The sequence below is a fragment of the Hyla sarda genome, unplaced genomic scaffold (genome assembly GCF_029499605.1).
Source record: "Hyla sarda isolate aHylSar1 unplaced genomic scaffold, aHylSar1.hap1 scaffold_620, whole genome shotgun sequence".
Classification (NCBI taxonomy): domain Eukaryota; kingdom Metazoa; phylum Chordata; class Amphibia; order Anura; family Hylidae; genus Hyla; species Hyla sarda.
Genome location: NW_026610635.1, coordinates 98,049 through 115,355, shown reverse-complemented (window position 1 = coordinate 115,355; position 17,307 = coordinate 98,049). Strand labels below are relative to the sequence as shown.

General features: G+C 45.6%; 7 non-coding genes across 7 annotated transcripts; all 7 read right to left on the bottom strand.

Annotated features, from left to right (window-relative positions):
* Positions 1 to 1,452: 1,452 nt before the first annotated feature.
* Positions 1,453 to 1,643, bottom strand: LOC130341459 (U2 spliceosomal RNA). The gene has a single exon (XR_008881393.1). It is a non-coding gene; the product is annotated as a U2 spliceosomal RNA (small nuclear RNA).
* Positions 1,644 to 3,733: 2,090 nt separating this feature from the next.
* Positions 3,734 to 3,924, bottom strand: LOC130341458 (U2 spliceosomal RNA). Its single transcript, XR_008881392.1, has one exon. It is a non-coding gene; the product is annotated as a U2 spliceosomal RNA (small nuclear RNA).
* A 2,092-nt stretch (positions 3,925 to 6,016) lies between these two features.
* LOC130341457 (U2 spliceosomal RNA) lies at positions 6,017 to 6,207 on the bottom strand. The gene has a single exon (XR_008881391.1). It is a non-coding gene; the product is annotated as a U2 spliceosomal RNA (small nuclear RNA).
* Positions 6,208 to 8,295: 2,088 nt separating this feature from the next.
* On the bottom strand, positions 8,296 to 8,486 carry LOC130341456 (U2 spliceosomal RNA). Its single transcript, XR_008881390.1, has one exon. It is a non-coding gene; the product is annotated as a U2 spliceosomal RNA (small nuclear RNA).
* A 2,096-nt stretch (positions 8,487 to 10,582) lies between these two features.
* On the bottom strand, positions 10,583 to 10,773 carry LOC130341455 (U2 spliceosomal RNA). Its single transcript, XR_008881389.1, has one exon. It is a non-coding gene; the product is annotated as a U2 spliceosomal RNA (small nuclear RNA).
* A 2,098-nt stretch (positions 10,774 to 12,871) lies between these two features.
* On the bottom strand, positions 12,872 to 13,062 carry LOC130341454 (U2 spliceosomal RNA). Its single transcript, XR_008881388.1, has one exon. It is a non-coding gene; the product is annotated as a U2 spliceosomal RNA (small nuclear RNA).
* Positions 13,063 to 15,154: 2,092 nt separating this feature from the next.
* LOC130341453 (U2 spliceosomal RNA) lies at positions 15,155 to 15,345 on the bottom strand. The gene has a single exon (XR_008881387.1). It is a non-coding gene; the product is annotated as a U2 spliceosomal RNA (small nuclear RNA).
* Between the last annotated feature and the right edge of the window lie 1,962 nt (positions 15,346 to 17,307).

Below are 17,307 nucleotides of genomic sequence, written 5' to 3'. Positions count from 1 at the left end.
TGAGGGTTCTAGATGGATGCAACAATCTCCTGTTGCTTCTATGAAGGCCATAATAGACGACATCACCAAACAGCTCCATAGTCACATACACAGCAAAGGAGAGATGTTGTTTACACCTAGTGATGTCAGTGGTATTGAGTGACATCACAGCACAGTGCTAAGGCTCCTGGGCCTGGACACAGCAGCGGCTGCAATATCTCAACGGAGAATACGTTTATATATATGTGTGTGTGTGCGCGTATATATATATATATATATATATATATATATATATATATATATTTCTCCGCCGAAATCACTTTTAAACCCATTTCCACCTTTTTTTCCCTTCTCTTCCTCTTACTTTTTTTTCAAGTTTTTTTACGTTTTTCTCCTTTTCGCCTCTTTTCTGGGCGTATTATTCTTCTTTTTCTTCTTTTTTTTCGTCTAATGCATACCCCATCAGTGCAGCAATGCTTATTCAATACCGCCAGCAGATGGAGACACTGGGGGATAATTTTCTAAGGATTTATACTGATTTTTCCTGTCTGAATTTGTCGCACAGAAAGTTGCAGGCCAAATATGTGTGACATTTCTGCGACTTTAGCTTCTAGAGCATTTTTACAACATTATACATAGGTGCTGAATACATAAAAAGCGACTGTTCAGCGACAGACAAGTCGCATCGGCTGAAAGTAGGCCAGAATGTCAGTCCATGTTGGAGCAGGTTTAGATACAGTCTAAAGTATAGATCTCAAAGTCTGTGCACAGAATTTAGCAAGGGCCTCGCACCTTCTGATGCATCAGGTAGGTGCACAATAGCATAGCCTAACCCTCTGTACTTTGGTCTATATTGATGCGGGACATAGACAGCCAGCTGATGACCAATCCATTAGTGCAATGGATGGCTGGAAGCATTTGTCTTTGCCTTTGCAATACCACAGAAGCAATGCATGGTCAATGTACAGCAATGACACACCTGTGTGAACAGCCAGGAGACCCCCCCCATGTTATGTTACATAGTTACATAGTTAGTACGGTCGAAAAAAGACATATGTCCATCAAGTTCAACCAGGGAATTAAGGGGTAGGGGTGTGGCGCGATATTGGGGAAGGGATGAGATTTTATATTTCTTCATAAGCATTAATCTTATTTTGTCAATTAGGAACATTCAGCACCCACCCGCTATCAAGGCAGCTGCCTATCATGTCATGCCCTACCTGCACAGGTGTGCTGGCTACTCAAATGATCCAATTAAGGAGGCCATTTAGTCAGCAGCAGCAGAAGTCCTGTGCCTGGACGCTCCAACAGCGGCCAGACACAAGCAGAAGCAGAAGCAGCAGAAGCAGCAGCAGCACCACCTTTTGTTTTTTGGCTGCAGCAGCAGCAGCAAGGCCCACAGGGCTGGCTAGCTGGCTAGCCAGCAAGCAGGTAGCAATGAAAGTAGGAATCTTTCTTTTTAACCCTGTAAGGGGGTGGTGCACTGTACCCGAAGATACTGCCATATCGGGTCAATGCATAGGGCGACGGAAGCAAGCTTCGAAATCGGCCCCCGTTCTCAAAAATCCATTTAATATATGGTCCCCAGATAGGGGACGTATCAGATATTAAACTGATAAGAACAGATACTACACTTGATCTTAGCCAAAAGGCCGAGAAGCGATAACCGTGAAAGGGGCGGGCCCAACAAGGTCCCCTTCATGGGCACTATCACTGCTTGCTGTCAGGGAGGCTGCCAGACAATTTTCCATGCACACTCTGGGCTGGGGGGCAGTCAACCACCAGTACACACAGCAGAACCTAAACCCATACCATTATTGCTAAGCAGCAAGACAGGGGCCCATTGCACTCCCACGGGGCCTTTTTAAATGCAATCCATAACCCGGATTTGCCAGGAACCCTTCTTACTCCTCCTACTTGCATGTGACACTGGGCTTAGGATCTGCATAGGAAACACACACACAAGCACACACCTACCTTTGTTGCCTGCAGATGCCTCCTTGGCTGTCCCCAAACGGTATCAAACCAACACCCACGGGAAGCTGTAAGCATAGAGGACATGCCTGCACCCCATTGGACTTACCTGTGTGGGTTAAATCCGGGTTATTTGACAACCTATGGCGGTGATGGTTCTGCTCAGGCAGAGCAGTGCTGATGCTCCTCATAAAGCTGTCGCTGCTGTGAAGGTTCTAGGTGACATCACAAATCCCTATGGTTACATACACAACAAAGCTGGGTTGTTGTTGTTTACACTCTGCAAGGCCTGTGGAAGTGAGTGACATCATAGCACTGTAGTTCTGAGGGTTCTAGATGGATGCAACAATCTCCTGTTGCTTCTATGAAGGCCATAATAGACGACATCACCAAACAGCTCCATAGTCACATACACAGCAAAGGAGAGATGTTGTTTACACCTAGTGATGTCAGTGGTATTGAGTGACATCACAGCACAGTGCTAAGGCTCCTGGGCCTGGACACAGCAGCGGCTGCAATATCTCAACGGAGAATACGTTTATATATATGTGTGTGTGTGCGCGTATATATATATATATATATATATATATATATATATATATATATATATTTCTCCGCCGAAATCACTTTTAAACCCATTTCCACCTTTTTTTCCCTTCTCTTCCTCTTACTTTTTTTTCACGTTTTTTTACGTTTTTCTCCTTTTCGCCTCTTTTCTGGGCGTATTATTCTTCTTTTTCTTCTTTTTTTTCGTCTAATGCATACCCCATCAGTGCAGCAATGCTTATTCAATACCGCCAGCAGATGGAGACACTGGGGGATAATTTTCTAAGGATTTATACTGATTTTTCCTGTCTGAATTTGTCGCACAGAAAGTTGCAGGCCAAATATGTGTGACATTTCTGCGACTTTAGCTTCTAGAGCATTTTTACAACATTATACATAGGTGCTGAATACATAAAAAGCGACTGTTCAGCGACAGACAAGTCGCATCGGCTGAAAGTAGGCCAGAATGTCAGTCCATGTTGGAGCAGGTTTAGATACAGTCTAAAGTATAGATCTCAAAGTCTGTGCACAGAATTTAGCAAGGGCCTCGCACCTTCTGATGCATCAGGTAGGTGCACAATAGCATAGCCTAACCCTCTGTACTTTGGTCTATATTGATGCGGGACATAGACAGCCAGCTGATGACCAATCCATTAGTGCAATGGATGGCTGGAAGCATTTGTCTTTGCCTTTGCAATACCACAGAAGCAATGCATGGTCAATGTACAGCAATGACACACCTGTGTGAACAGCCAGGAGACCCCCCCCATGTTATGTTACATAGTTACATAGTTAGTACGGTCGAAAAAAGACATATGTCCATCAAGTTCAACCAGGGAATTAAGGGGTAGGGGTGTGGCGCGATATTGGGGAAGGGATGAGATTTTATATTTCTTCATAAGCATTAATCTTATTTTGTCAATTAGGAACATTCAGCACCCACCCGCTATCAAGGCAGCTGCCTATCATGTCATGCCCTACCTGCACAGGTGTGCTGGCTACTCAAATGATCCAATTAAGGAGGCCATTTAGTCAGCAGCAGCAGAAGTCCTGTGCCTGGACGCTCCAACAGCGGCCAGACACAAGCAGAAGCAGAAGCAGCAGAAGCAGCAGCAGCACCACCTTTTGTTTTTTGGCTGCAGCAGCAGCAGCAAGGCCCACAGGGCTGGCTAGCTGGCTAGCCAGCAAGCAGGTAGCAATGAAAGTAGGAATCTTTCTTTTTAACCCTGTAAGGGGGTGGTGCACTGTACCCGAAGATACTGCCATATCGGGTCAATGCATAGGGCGACGGAAGCAAGCTTCGAAATCGGCCCCCGTTCTCAAAAATCCATTTAATATATGGTCCCCAGATAGGGGACGTATCAGATATTAAACTGATAAGAACAGATACTACACTTGATCTTAGCCAAAAGGCCGAGAAGCGATAACCGTGAAAGGGGCGGGCCCAACAAGGTCCCCTTCATGGGCACTATCACTGCTTGCTGTCAGGGAGGCTGCCAGACAATTTTCCATGCACACTCTGGGCTGGGGGGCAGTCAACCACCAGTACACACAGCAGAACCTAAACCCATACCATTATTGCTAAGCAGCAAGACAGGGGCCCATTGCACTCCCACGGGGCCTTTTTAAATGCAATCCATAACCCGGATTTGCCAGGAACCCTTCTTACTCCTCCTACTTGCATGTGACACTGGGCTTAGGATCTGCATAGGAAACACACACACAAGCACACACCTACCTTTGTTGCCTGCAGATGCCTCCTTGGCTGTCCCCAAACGGTATCAAACCAACACCCACGGGAAGCTGTAAGCATAGAGGACATGCCTGCACCCCATTGGACTTACCTGTGTGGGTTAAATCCGGGTTATTTGACAACCTATGGCGGTGATGGTTCTGCTCAGGCAGAGCAGTGCTGATGCTCCTCATAAAGCTGTCGCTGCTGTGAAGGTTCTAGGTGACATCACAAATCCCTATGGTTACATACACAACAAAGCTGGGTTGTTGTTGTTTACACTCTGCAAGGCCTGTGGAAGTGAGTGACATCATAGCACTGTAGTTCTGAGGGTTCTAGATGGATGCAACAATCTCCTGTTGCTTCTATGAAGGCCATAATAGACGACATCACCAAACAGCTCCATAGTCACATACACAGCAAAGGAGAGATGTTGTTTACACCTAGTGATGTCAGTGGTATTGAGTGACATCACAGCACAGTGCTAAGGCTCCTGGGCCTGGACACAGCAGCGGCTGCAATATCTCAACGGAGAATACGTTTATATATATGTGTGTGTGTGCGCGTATATATATATATATATATATATATATATATATATATATATATATATATTTCTCCGCCGAAATCACTTTTAAACCCATTTCCACCTTTTTTTCCCTTCTCTTCCTCTTACTTTTTTTTCACGTTTTTTTACGTTTTTCTCCTTTTCGCCTCTTTTCTGGGCGTATTATTCTTCTTTTTCTTCTTTTTTTTCGTCTAATGCATACCCCATCAGTGCAGCAATGCTTATTCAATACCGCCAGCAGATGGAGACACTGGGGGATAATTTTCTAAGGATTTATACTGATTTTTCCTGTCTGAATTTGTCGCACAGAAAGTTGCAGGCCAAATATGTGTGACATTTCTGCGACTTTAGCTTCTAGAGCATTTTTACAACATTATACATAGGTGCTGAATACATAAAAAGCGACTGTTCAGCGACAGACAAGTCGCATCGGCTGAAAGTAGGCCAGAATGTCAGTCCATGTTGGAGCAGGTTTAGATACAGTCTAAAGTATAGATCTCAAAGTCTGTGCACAGAATTTAGCAAGGGCCTCGCACCTTCTGATGCATCAGGTAGGTGCACAATAGCATAGCCTAACCCTCTGTACTTTGGTCTATATTGATGCGGGACATAGACAGCCAGCTGATGACCAATCCATTAGTGCAATGGATGGCTGGAAGCATTTGTCTTTGCCTTTGCAATACCACAGAAGCAATGCATGGTCAATGTACAGCAATGACACACCTGTGTGAACAGCCAGGAGACCCCCCCCATGTTATGTTACATAGTTACATAGTTAGTACGGTCGAAAAAAGACATATGTCCATCAAGTTCAACCAGGGAATTAAGGGGTAGGGGTGTGGCGCGATATTGGGGAAGGGATGAGATTTTATATTTCTTCATAAGCATTAATCTTATTTTGTCAATTAGGAACATTCAGCACCCACCCGCTATCAAGGCAGCTGCCTATCATGTCATGCCCTACCTGCACAGGTGTGCTGGCTACTCAAATGATCCAATTAAGGAGGCCATTTAGTCAGCAGCAGCAGAAGTCCTGTGCCTGGACGCTCCAACAGCGGCCAGACACAAGCAGAAGCAGAAGCAGCAGAAGCAGCAGCAGCACCACCTTTTGTTTTTGGGCTGCAGCAGCAGCAGCAAGGCCCACAGGGCTGGCTAGCTGGCTAGCCAGCAAGCAGGTAGCAATGAAAGTAGGAATCTTTCTTTTTAACCCTGTAAGGGGGTGGTGCACTGTACCCGAAGATACTGCCATATCGGGTCAATGCATAGGGCGACGGAAGCAAGCTTCGAAATCGGCCCCCGTTCTCAAAAATCCATTTAATATATGGTCCCCAGATAGGGGACGTATCAGATATTAAACTGATAAGAACAGATACTACACTTGATCTTAGCCAAAAGGCCGAGAAGCGATAACCGTGAAAGGGGCGGGCCCAACAAGGTCCCCTTCATGGGCACTATCACTGCTTGCTGTCAGGGAGGCTGCCAGACAATTTTCCATGCACACTCTGGGCTGGGGGGCAGTCAACCACCAGTACACACAGCAGAACCTAAACCCATACCATTATTGCTAAGCAGCAAGACAGGGGCCCATTGCACTCCCACGGGGCCTTTTTAAATGCAATCCATAACCCGGATTTGCCAGGAACCCTTCTTACTCCTCCTACTTGCATGTGACACTGGGCTTAGGATCTGCATAGGAAACACACACACAAGCACACACCTACCTTTGTTGCCTGCAGATGCCTCCTTGGCTGTCCCCAAACGGTATCAAACCAACACCCACGGGAAGCTGTAAGCATAGAGGACATGCCTGCACCCCATTGGACTTACCTGTGTGGGTTAAATCCGGGTTATTTGACAACCTATGGCGGTGATGGTTCTGCTCAGGCAGAGCAGTGCTGATGCTCCTCATAAAGCTGTCGCTGCTGTGAAGGTTCTAGGTGACATCACAAATCCCTATGGTTACATACACAACAAAGCTGGGTTGTTGTTGTTTACACTCTGCAAGGCCTGTGGAAGTGAGTGACATCATAGCACTGTAGTTCTGAGGGTTCTAGATGGATGCAACAATCTCCTGTTGCTTCTATGAAGGCCATAATAGACGACATCACCAAACAGCTCCATAGTCACATACACAGCAAAGGAGAGATGTTGTTTACACCTAGTGATGTCAGTGGTATTGAGTGACATCACAGCACAGTGCTAAGGCTCCTGGGCCTGGACACAGCAGCGGCTGCAATATCTCAACGGAGAATACGTTTATATATATGTGTGTGTGTGCGCGTATATATATATATATATATATATATATATATATATATATATATATTTCTCCGCCGAAATCACTTTTAAACCCATTTCCACCTTTTTTTCCCTTCTCTTCCTCTTACTTTTTTTTCACGTTTTTTTACGTTTTTCTCCTTTTCGCCTCTTTTCTGGGCGTATTATTCTTCTTTTTCTTCTTTTTTTTCGTCTAATGCATACCCCATCAGTGCAGCAATGCTTATTCAATACCGCCAGCAGATGGAGACACTGGGGGATAATTTTCTAAGGATTTATACTGATTTTTCCTGTCTGAATTTGTCGCACAGAAAGTTGCAGGCCAAATATGTGTGACATTTCTGCGACTTTAGCTTCTAGAGCATTTTTACAACATTATACATAGGTGCTGAATACATAAAAAGCGACTGTTCAGCGACAGACAAGTCGCATCGGCTGAAAGTAGGCCAGAATGTCAGTCCATGTTGGAGCAGGTTTAGATACAGTCTAAAGTATAGATCTCAAAGTCTGTGCACAGAATTTAGCAAGGGCCTCGCACCTTCTGATGCATCAGGTAGGTGCACAATAGCATAGCCTAACCCTCTGTACTTTGGTCTATATTGATGCGGGACATAGACAGCCAGCTGATGACCAATCCATTAGTGCAATGGATGGCTGGAAGCATTTGTCTTTGCCTTTGCAATACCACAGAAGCAATGCATGGTCAATGTACAGCAATGACACACCTGTGTGAACAGCCAGGAGACCCCCCCCATGTTATGTTACATAGTTACATAGTTAGTACGGTCGAAAAAAGACATATGTCCATCAAGTTCAACCAGGGAATTAAGGGGTAGGGGTGTGGCGCGATATTGGGGAAGGGATGAGATTTTATATTTCTTCATAAGCATTAATCTTATTTTGTCAATTAGGAACATTCAGCACCCACCCGCTATCAAGGCAGCTGCCTATCATGTCATGCCCTACCTGCACAGGTGTGCTGGCTACTCAAATGATCCAATTAAGGAGGCCATTTAGTCAGCAGCAGCAGAAGTCCTGTGCCTGGACGCTCCAACAGCGGCCAGACACAAGCAGAAGCAGAAGCAGCAGAAGCAGCAGCAGCACCACCTTTTGTTTTTTGGCTGCAGCAGCAGCAGCAAGGCCCACAGGGCTGGCTAGCTGGCTAGCCAGCAAGCAGGTAGCAATGAAAGTAGGAATCTTTCTTTTTAACCCTGTAAGGGGGTGGTGCACTGTACCCGAAGATACTGCCATATCGGGTCAATGCATAGGGCGACGGAAGCAAGCTTCGAAATCGGCCCCCGTTCTCAAAAATCCATTTAATATATGGTCCCCAGATAGGGGACGTATCAGATATTAAACTGATAAGAACAGATACTACACTTGATCTTAGCCAAAAGGCCGAGAAGCGATAACCGTGAAAGGGGCGGGCCCAACAAGGTCCCCTTCATGGGCACTATCACTGCTTGCTGTCAGGGAGGCTGCCAGACAATTTTCCATGCACACTCTGGGCTGGGGGGCAGTCAACCACCAGTACACACAGCAGAACCTAAACCCATACCATTATTGCTAAGCAGCAAGACAGGGGCCCATTGCACTCCCACGGGGCCTTTTTAAATGCAATCCATAACCCGGATTTGCCAGGAACCCTTCTTACTCCTCCTACTTGCATGTGACACTGGGCTTAGGATCTGCATAGGAAACACACACACAAGCACACACCTACCTTTGTTGCCTGCAGATGCCTCCTTGGCTGTCCCCAAACGGTATCAAACCAACACCCACGGGAAGCTGTAAGCATAGAGGACATGCCTGCACCCCATTGGACTTACCTGTGTGGGTTAAATCCGGGTTATTTGACAACCTATGGCGGTGATGGTTCTGCTCAGGCAGAGCAGTGCTGATGCTCCTCATAAAGCTGTCGCTGCTGTGAAGGTTCTAGGTGACATCACAAATCCCTATGGTTACATACACAACAAAGCTGGGTTGTTGTTGTTTACACTCTGCAAGGCCTGTGGAAGTGAGTGACATCATAGCACTGTAGTTCTGAGGGTTCTAGATGGATGCAACAATCTCCTGTTGCTTCTATGAAGGCCATAATAGACGACATCACCAAACAGCTCCATAGTCACATACACAGCAAAGGAGAGATGTTGTTTACACCTAGTGATGTCAGTGGTATTGAGTGACATCACAGCACAGTGCTAAGGCTCCTGGGCCTGGACACAGCAGCGGCTGCAATATCTCAACGGAGAATACGTTTATATATATGTGTGTGTGTGCGCGTATATATATATATATATATATATATATATATATGTATATATATATATATATATTTCTCCGCCGAAATCACTTTTAAACCCATTTCCACCTTTTTTTCCCTTCTCTTCCTCTTACTTTTTTTTCACGTTTTTTTACGTTTTTCTCCTTTTCGCCTCTTTTCTGGGCGTATTATTCTTCTTTTTCTTCTTTTTTTTCGTCTAATGCATACCCCATCAGTGCAGCAATGCTTATTCAATACCGCCAGCAGATGGAGACACTGGGGGATAATTTTCTAAGGATTTATACTGATTTTTCCTGTCTGAATTTGTCGCACAGAAAGTTGCAGGCCAAATATGTGTGACATTTCTGCGACTTTAGCTTCTAGAGCATTTTTACAACATTATACATAGGTGCTGAATACATAAAAAGCGACTGTTCAGCGACAGACAAGTCGCATCGGCTGAAAGTAGGCCAGAATGTCAGTCCATGTTGGAGCAGGTTTAGATACAGTCTAAAGTATAGATCTCAAAGTCTGTGCACAGAATTTAGCAAGGGCCTCGCACCTTCTGATGCATCAGGTAGGTGCACAATAGCATAGCCTAACCCTCTGTACTTTGGTCTATATTGATGCGGGACATAGACAGCCAGCTGATGACCAATCCATTAGTGCAATGGATGGCTGGAAGCATTTGTCTTTGCCTTTGCAATACCACAGAAGCAATGCATGGTCAATGTACAGCAATGACACACCTGTGTGAACAGCCAGGAGACCCCCCCCATGTTATGTTACATAGTTACATAGTTAGTACGGTCGAAAAAAGACATATGTCCATCAAGTTCAACCAGGGAATTAAGGGGTAGGGGTGTGGCGCGATATTGGGGAAGGGATGAGATTTTATATTTCTTCATAAGCATTAATCTTATTTTGTCAATTAGGAACATTCAGCACCCACCCGCTATCAAGGCAGCTGCCTATCATGTCATGCCCTACCTGCACAGGTGTGCTGGCTACTCAAATGATCCAATTAAGGAGGCCATTTAGTCAGCAGCAGCAGAAGTCCTGTGCCTGGACGCTCCAACAGCGGCCAGACACAAGCAGAAGCAGAAGCAGCAGAAGCAGCAGCAGCACCACCTTTTGTTTTTTGGCTGCAGCAGCAGCAGCAAGGCCCACAGGGCTGGCTAGCTGGCTAGCCAGCAAGCAGGTAGCAATGAAAGTAGGAATCTTTCTTTTTAACCCTGTAAGGGGGTGGTGCACTGTACCCGAAGATACTGCCATATCGGGTCAATGCATAGGGCGACGGAAGCAAGCTTCGAAATCGGCCCCCGTTCTCAAAAATCCATTTAATATATGGTCCCCAGATAGGGGACGTATCAGATATTAAACTGATAAGAACAGATACTACACTTGATCTTAGCCAAAAGGCCGAGAAGCGATAACCGTGAAAGGGGCGGGCCCAACAAGGTCCCCTTCATGGGCACTATCACTGCTTGCTGTCAGGGAGGCTGCCAGACAATTTTCCATGCACACTCTGGGCTGGGGGGCAGTCAACCACCAGTACACACAGCAGAACCTAAACCCATACCATTATTGCTAAGCAGCAAGACAGGGGCCCATTGCACTCCCACGGGGCCTTTTTAAATGCAATCCATAACCCGGATTTGCCAGGAACCCTTCTTACTCCTCCTACTTGCATGTGACACTGGGCTTAGGATCTGCATAGGAAACACACACACAAGCACACACCTACCTTTGTTGCCTGCAGATGCCTCCTTGGCTGTCCCCAAACGGTATCAAACCAACACCCACGGGAAGCTGTAAGCATAGAGGACATGCCTGCACCCCATTGGACTTACCTGTGTGGGTTAAATCCGGGTTATTTGACAACCTATGGCGGTGATGGTTCTGCTCAGGCAGAGCAGTGCTGATGCTCCTCATAAAGCTGTCGCTGCTGTGAAGGTTCTAGGTGACATCACAAATCCCTATGGTTACATACACAACAAAGCTGGGTTGTTGTTGTTTACACTCTGCAAGGCCTGTGGAAGTGAGTGACATCATAGCACTGTAGTTCTGAGGGTTCTAGATGGATGCAACAATCTCCTGTTGCTTCTATGAAGGCCGTAATAGACGACATCACCAAACAGCTCCATAGTCACATACACAGCAAAGGAGAGATGTTGTTTACACCTAGTGATGTCAGTGGTATTGAGTGACATCACAGCACAGTGCTAAGGCTCCTGGGCCTGGACACAGCAGCGGCTGCAATATCTCAACGGAGAATACGTTTATATATATGTGTGTGTGTGCGCGTATATATATATATATATATATATATATATATATATGTATATATATATATATATATTTCTCCGCCGAAATCACTTTTAAACCCATTTCCACCTTTTTTTCCCTTCTCTTCCTCTTACTTTTTTTTCACGTTTTTTTACGTTTTTCTCCTTTTCGCCTCTTTTCTGGGCGTATTATTCTTCTTTTTCTTCTTTTTTTTCGTCTAATGCATACCCCATCAGTGCAGCAATGCTTATTCAATACCGCCAGCAGATGGAGACACTGGGGGATAATTTTCTAAGGATTTATACTGATTTTTCCTGTCTGAATTTGTCGCACAGAAAGTTGCAGGCCAAATATGTGTGACATTTCTGCGACTTTAGCTTCTAGAGCATTTTTACAACATTATACATAGGTGCTGAATACATAAAAAGCGACTGTTCAGCGACAGACAAGTCGCATCGGCTGAAAGTAGGCCAGAATGTCAGTCCATGTTGGAGCAGGTTTAGATACAGTCTAAAGTATAGATCTCAAAGTCTGTGCACAGAATTTAGCAAGGGCCTCGCACCTTCTGATGCATCAGGTAGGTGCACAATAGCATAGCCTAACCCTCTGTACTTTGGTCTATATTGATGCGGGACATAGACAGCCAGCTGATGACCAATCCATTAGTGCAATGGATGGCTGGAAGCATTTGTCTTTGCCTTTGCAATACCACAGAAGCAATGCATGGTCAATGTACAGCAATGACACACCTGTGTGAACAGCCAGGAGACCCCCCCCATGTTATGTTACATAGTTACATAGTTAGTACGGTCGAAAAAAGACATATGTCCATCAAGTTCAACCAGGGAATTAAGGGGTAGGGGTGTGGCGCGATATTGGGGAAGGGATGAGATTTTATATTTCTTCATAAGCATTAATCTTATTTTGTCAATTAGGAACATTCAGCACCCACCCGCTATCAAGGCAGCTGCCTATCATGTCATGCCCTACCTGCACAGGTGTGCTGGCTACTCAAATGATCCAATTAAGGAGGCCATTTAGTCAGCAGCAGCAGAAGTCCTGTGCCTGGACGCTCCAACAGCGGCCAGACACAAGCAGAAGCAGAAGCAGCAGAAGCAGCAGCAGCACCACCTTTTGTTTTTTGGCTGCAGCAGCAGCAGCAAGGCCCACAGGGCTGGCTAGCTGGCTAGCCAGCAAGCAGGTAGCAATGAAAGTAGGAATCTTTCTTTTTAACCCTGTAAGGGGGTGGTGCACTGTACCCGAAGATACTGCCATATCGGGTCAATGCATAGGGCGACGGAAGCAAGCTTCGAAATCGGCCCCCGTTCTCAAAAATCCATTTAATATATGGTCCCCAGATAGGGGACGTATCAGATATTAAACTGATAAGAACAGATACTACACTTGATCTTAGCCAAAAGGCCGAGAAGCGATAACCGTGAAAGGGGCGGGCCCAACAAGGTCCCCTTCATGGGCACTATCACTGCTTGCTGTCAGGGAGGCTGCCAGACAATTTTCCATGCACACTCTGGGCTGGGGGGCAGTCAACCACCAGTACACACAGCAGAACCTAAACCCATACCATTATTGCTAAGCAGCAAGACAGGGGCCCATTGCACTCCCACGGGGCCTTTTTAAATGCAATCCATAACCCGGATTTGCCAGGAACCCTTCTTACTCCTCCTACTTGCATGTGACACTGGGCTTAGGATCTGCATAGGAAACACACACACAAGCACACACCTACCTTTGTTGCCTGCAGATGCCTCCTTGGCTGTCCCCAAACGGTATCAAACCAACACCCACGGGAAGCTGTAAGCATAGAGGACATGCCTGCACCCCATTGGACTTACCTGTGTGGGTTAAATCCGGGTTATTTGACAACCTATGGCGGTGATGGTTCTGCTCAGGCAGAGCAGTGCTGATGCTCCTCATAAAGCTGTCGCTGCTGTGAAGGTTCTAGGTGACATCACAAATCCCTATGGTTACATACACAACAAAGCTGGGTTGTTGTTGTTTACACTCTGCAAGGCCTGTGGAAGTGAGTGACATCATAGCACTGTAGTTCTGAGGGTTCTAGATGGATGCAACAATCTCCTGTTGCTTCTATGAAGGCCATAATAGACGACATCACCAAACAGCTCCATAGTCACATACACAGCAAAGGAGAGATGTTGTTTACACCTAGTGATGTCAGTGGTATTGAGTGACATCACAGCACAGTGCTAAGGCTCCTGGGCCTGGACACAGCAGCGGCTGCAATATCTCAACGGAGAATACGTTTATATATATGTGTGTGTGTGCGCGTATATATATATATATATATATATATATATGTATATATATATATATATATTTCTCCGCCGAAATCACTTTTAAACCCATTTCCACCTTTTTTTCCCTTCTCTTCCTCTTACTTTTTTTTCACGTTTTTTTACGTTTTTCTCCTTTTCGCCTCTTTTCTGGGCGTATTATTCTTCTTTTTCTTCTTTTTTTTCGTCTAATGCATACCCCATCAGTGCAGCAATGCTTATTCAATACCGCCAGCAGATGGAGACACTGGGGGATAATTTTCTAAGGATTTATACTGATTTTTCCTGTCTGAATTTGTCGCACAGAAAGTTGCAGGCCAAATATGTGTGACATTTCTGCGACTTTAGCTTCTAGAGCATTTTTACAACATTATACATAGGTGCTGAATACATAAAAAGCGACTGTTCAGCGACAGACAAGTCGCATCGGCTGAAAGTAGGCCAGAATGTCAGTCCATGTTGGAGCAGGTTTAGATACAGTCTAAAGTATAGATCTCAAAGTCTGTGCACAGAATTTAGCAAGGGCCTCGCACCTTCTGATGCATCAGGTAGGTGCACAATAGCATAGCCTAACCCTCTGTACTTTGGTCTATATTGATGCGGGACATAGACAGCCAGCTGATGACCAATCCATTAGTGCAATGGATGGCTGGAAGCATTTGTCTTTGCCTTTGCAATACCACAGAAGCAATGCATGGTCAATGTACAGCAATGACACACCTGTGTGAACAGCCAGGAGACCCCCCCCATGTTATGTTACATAGTTACATAGTTAGTACGGTCGAAAAAAGACATATGTCCATCAAGTTCAACCAGGGAATTAAGGGGTAGGGGTGTGGCGCGATATTGGGGAAGGGATGAGATTTTATATTTCTTCATAGGCATTAATCTTATTTTGTCAATTAGGAACATTCAGCACCCACCCGCTATCAAGGCAGCTGCCTATCATGTCATGCCCTACCTGCACAGGTGTGCTGGCTACTCAAATGATCCAATTAAGGAGGCCATTTAGTCAGCAGCAGCAGAAGTCCTGTGCCTGGACGCTCCAACAGCGGCCAGACACAAGCAGAAGCAGAAGCAGCAGAAGCAGCAGCAGCACCACCTTTTGTTTTTTGGCTGCAGCAGCAGCAGCAAGGCCCACAGGGCTGGCTAGCTGGCTAGCCAGCAAGCAGGTAGCAATGAAAGTAGGAATCTTTCTTTTTAACCCTGTAAGGGGGTGGTGCACTGTACCCGAAGATACTGCCATATCGGGTCAATGCATAGGGCGACGGAAGCAAGCTTCGAAATCGGCCCCCGTTCTCAAAAATCCATTTAATATATGGTCCCCAGATAGGGGACGTATCAGATATTAAACTGATAAGAACAGATACTACACTTGATCTTAGCCAAAAGGCCGAGAAGCGATAACCGTGAAAGGGGCGGGCCCAACAAGGTCCCCTTCATGGGCACTATCACTGCTTGCTGTCAGGGAGGCTGCCAGACAATTTTCCATGCACACTCTGGGCTGGGGGGCAGTCAACCACCAGTACACACAGCAGAACCTAAACCCATACCATTATTGCTAAGCAGCAAGACAGGGGCCCATTGCACTCCCACGGGGCCTTTTTAAATGCAATCCATAACCCGGATTTGCCAGGAACCCTTCTTACTCCTCCTACTTGCATGTGACACTGGGCTTAGGATCTGCATAGGAAACACACACACAAGCACACACCTACCTTTGTTGCCTGCAGATGCCTCCTTGGCTGTCCCCAAACGGTATCAAACCAACACCCACGGGAAGCTGTAAGCATAGAGGACATGCCTGCACCCCATTGGACTTACCTGTGTGGGTTAAATCCGGGTTATTTGACAACCTATGGCGGTGATGGTTCTGCTCAGGCAGAGCAGTGCTGATGCTCCTCATAAAGCTGTCGCTGCTGTGAAGGTTCTAGGTGACATCACAAATCCCTATGGTTACATACACAACAAAGCTGGGTTGTTGTTGTTTACACTCTGCAAGGCCTGTGGAAGTGAGTGACATCATAGCACTGTAGTTCTGAGGGTTCTAGATGGATGCAACAATCTCCTGTTGCTTCTATGAAGGCCATAATAGACGACATCACCAAACAGCTCCATAGTCACATACACAGCAAAGGAGAGATGTTGTTTACACCTAGTGATGTCAGTGGTATTGAGTGACATCACAGCACAGTGCTAAGGCTCCTGGGCCTGGACACAGCAGCGGCTGCAATATCTCAACGGAGAATACGTTTATATATATGTGTGTGTGTGCGCGTATATATATATATATATATATATATATATGTATATATATATATATATATTTCTCCGCCGAAATCACTTTTAAACCCATTTCCACCTTTTTTTCCCTTCTCTTCCTCTTACTTTTTTTTCACGTTTTTTTACGTTTTTCTCCTTTTCGCCTCTTTTCTGGGCGTATTATTCTTCTTTTTCTTCTTTTTTTTCGTCTAATGCATACCCCATCAGTGCAGCAATGCTTATTCAATACCGCCAGCAGATGGAGACACTGGGGGATAATTTTCTAAGGATTTATACTGATTTTTCCTGTCTGAATTTGTCGCACAGAAAGTTGCAGGCCAAATATGTGTGACATTTCTGCGACTTTAGCTTCTAGAGCATTTTTACAACATTATACATAGGTGCTGAATACATAAAAAGCGACTGTTCAGCGACAGACAAGTCGCATCGGCTGAAAGTAGGCCAGAATGTCAGTCCATGTTGGAGCAGGTTTAGATACAGTCTAAAGTATAGATCTCAAAGTCTGTGCACAGAATTTAGCAAGGGCCTCGCACCTTCTGATGCATCAGGTAGGTGCACAATAGCATAGCCTAACCCTCTGTACTTTGGTCTATATTGATGCGGGACATAGACAGCCAGCTGATGACCAATCCATTAGTGCAATGGATGGCTGGAAGCATTTGTCTTTGCCTTTGCAATACCACAGAAGCAATGCATGGTCAATGTACAGCAATGACACACCTGTGTGAACAGCCAGGAGACCCCCCCCATGTTATGTTACATAGTTACATAGTTAGTACGGTCGAAAAAAGACATATGTCCATCAAGTTCAACCAGGGAATTAAGGGGTAGGGGTGTGGCGCGATATTGGGGAAGGGATGAGATTTTATATTTCTTCATAGGCATTAATCTTATTTTGTCAATTAGGAACATTCAGCACCCACCCGCTATCAAGGCAGCTGCCTATCATGTCATGCCCTACCTGCACAGGTGTGCTGGCTACTCAAATGATCCAATTAAGGAGGCCATTTAGTCAGCAGCAGCAGAAGTCCTGTGCCTGGACGCTCCAACAGCGGCCAGACACAAGCAGAAGCAGAAGCAGCAG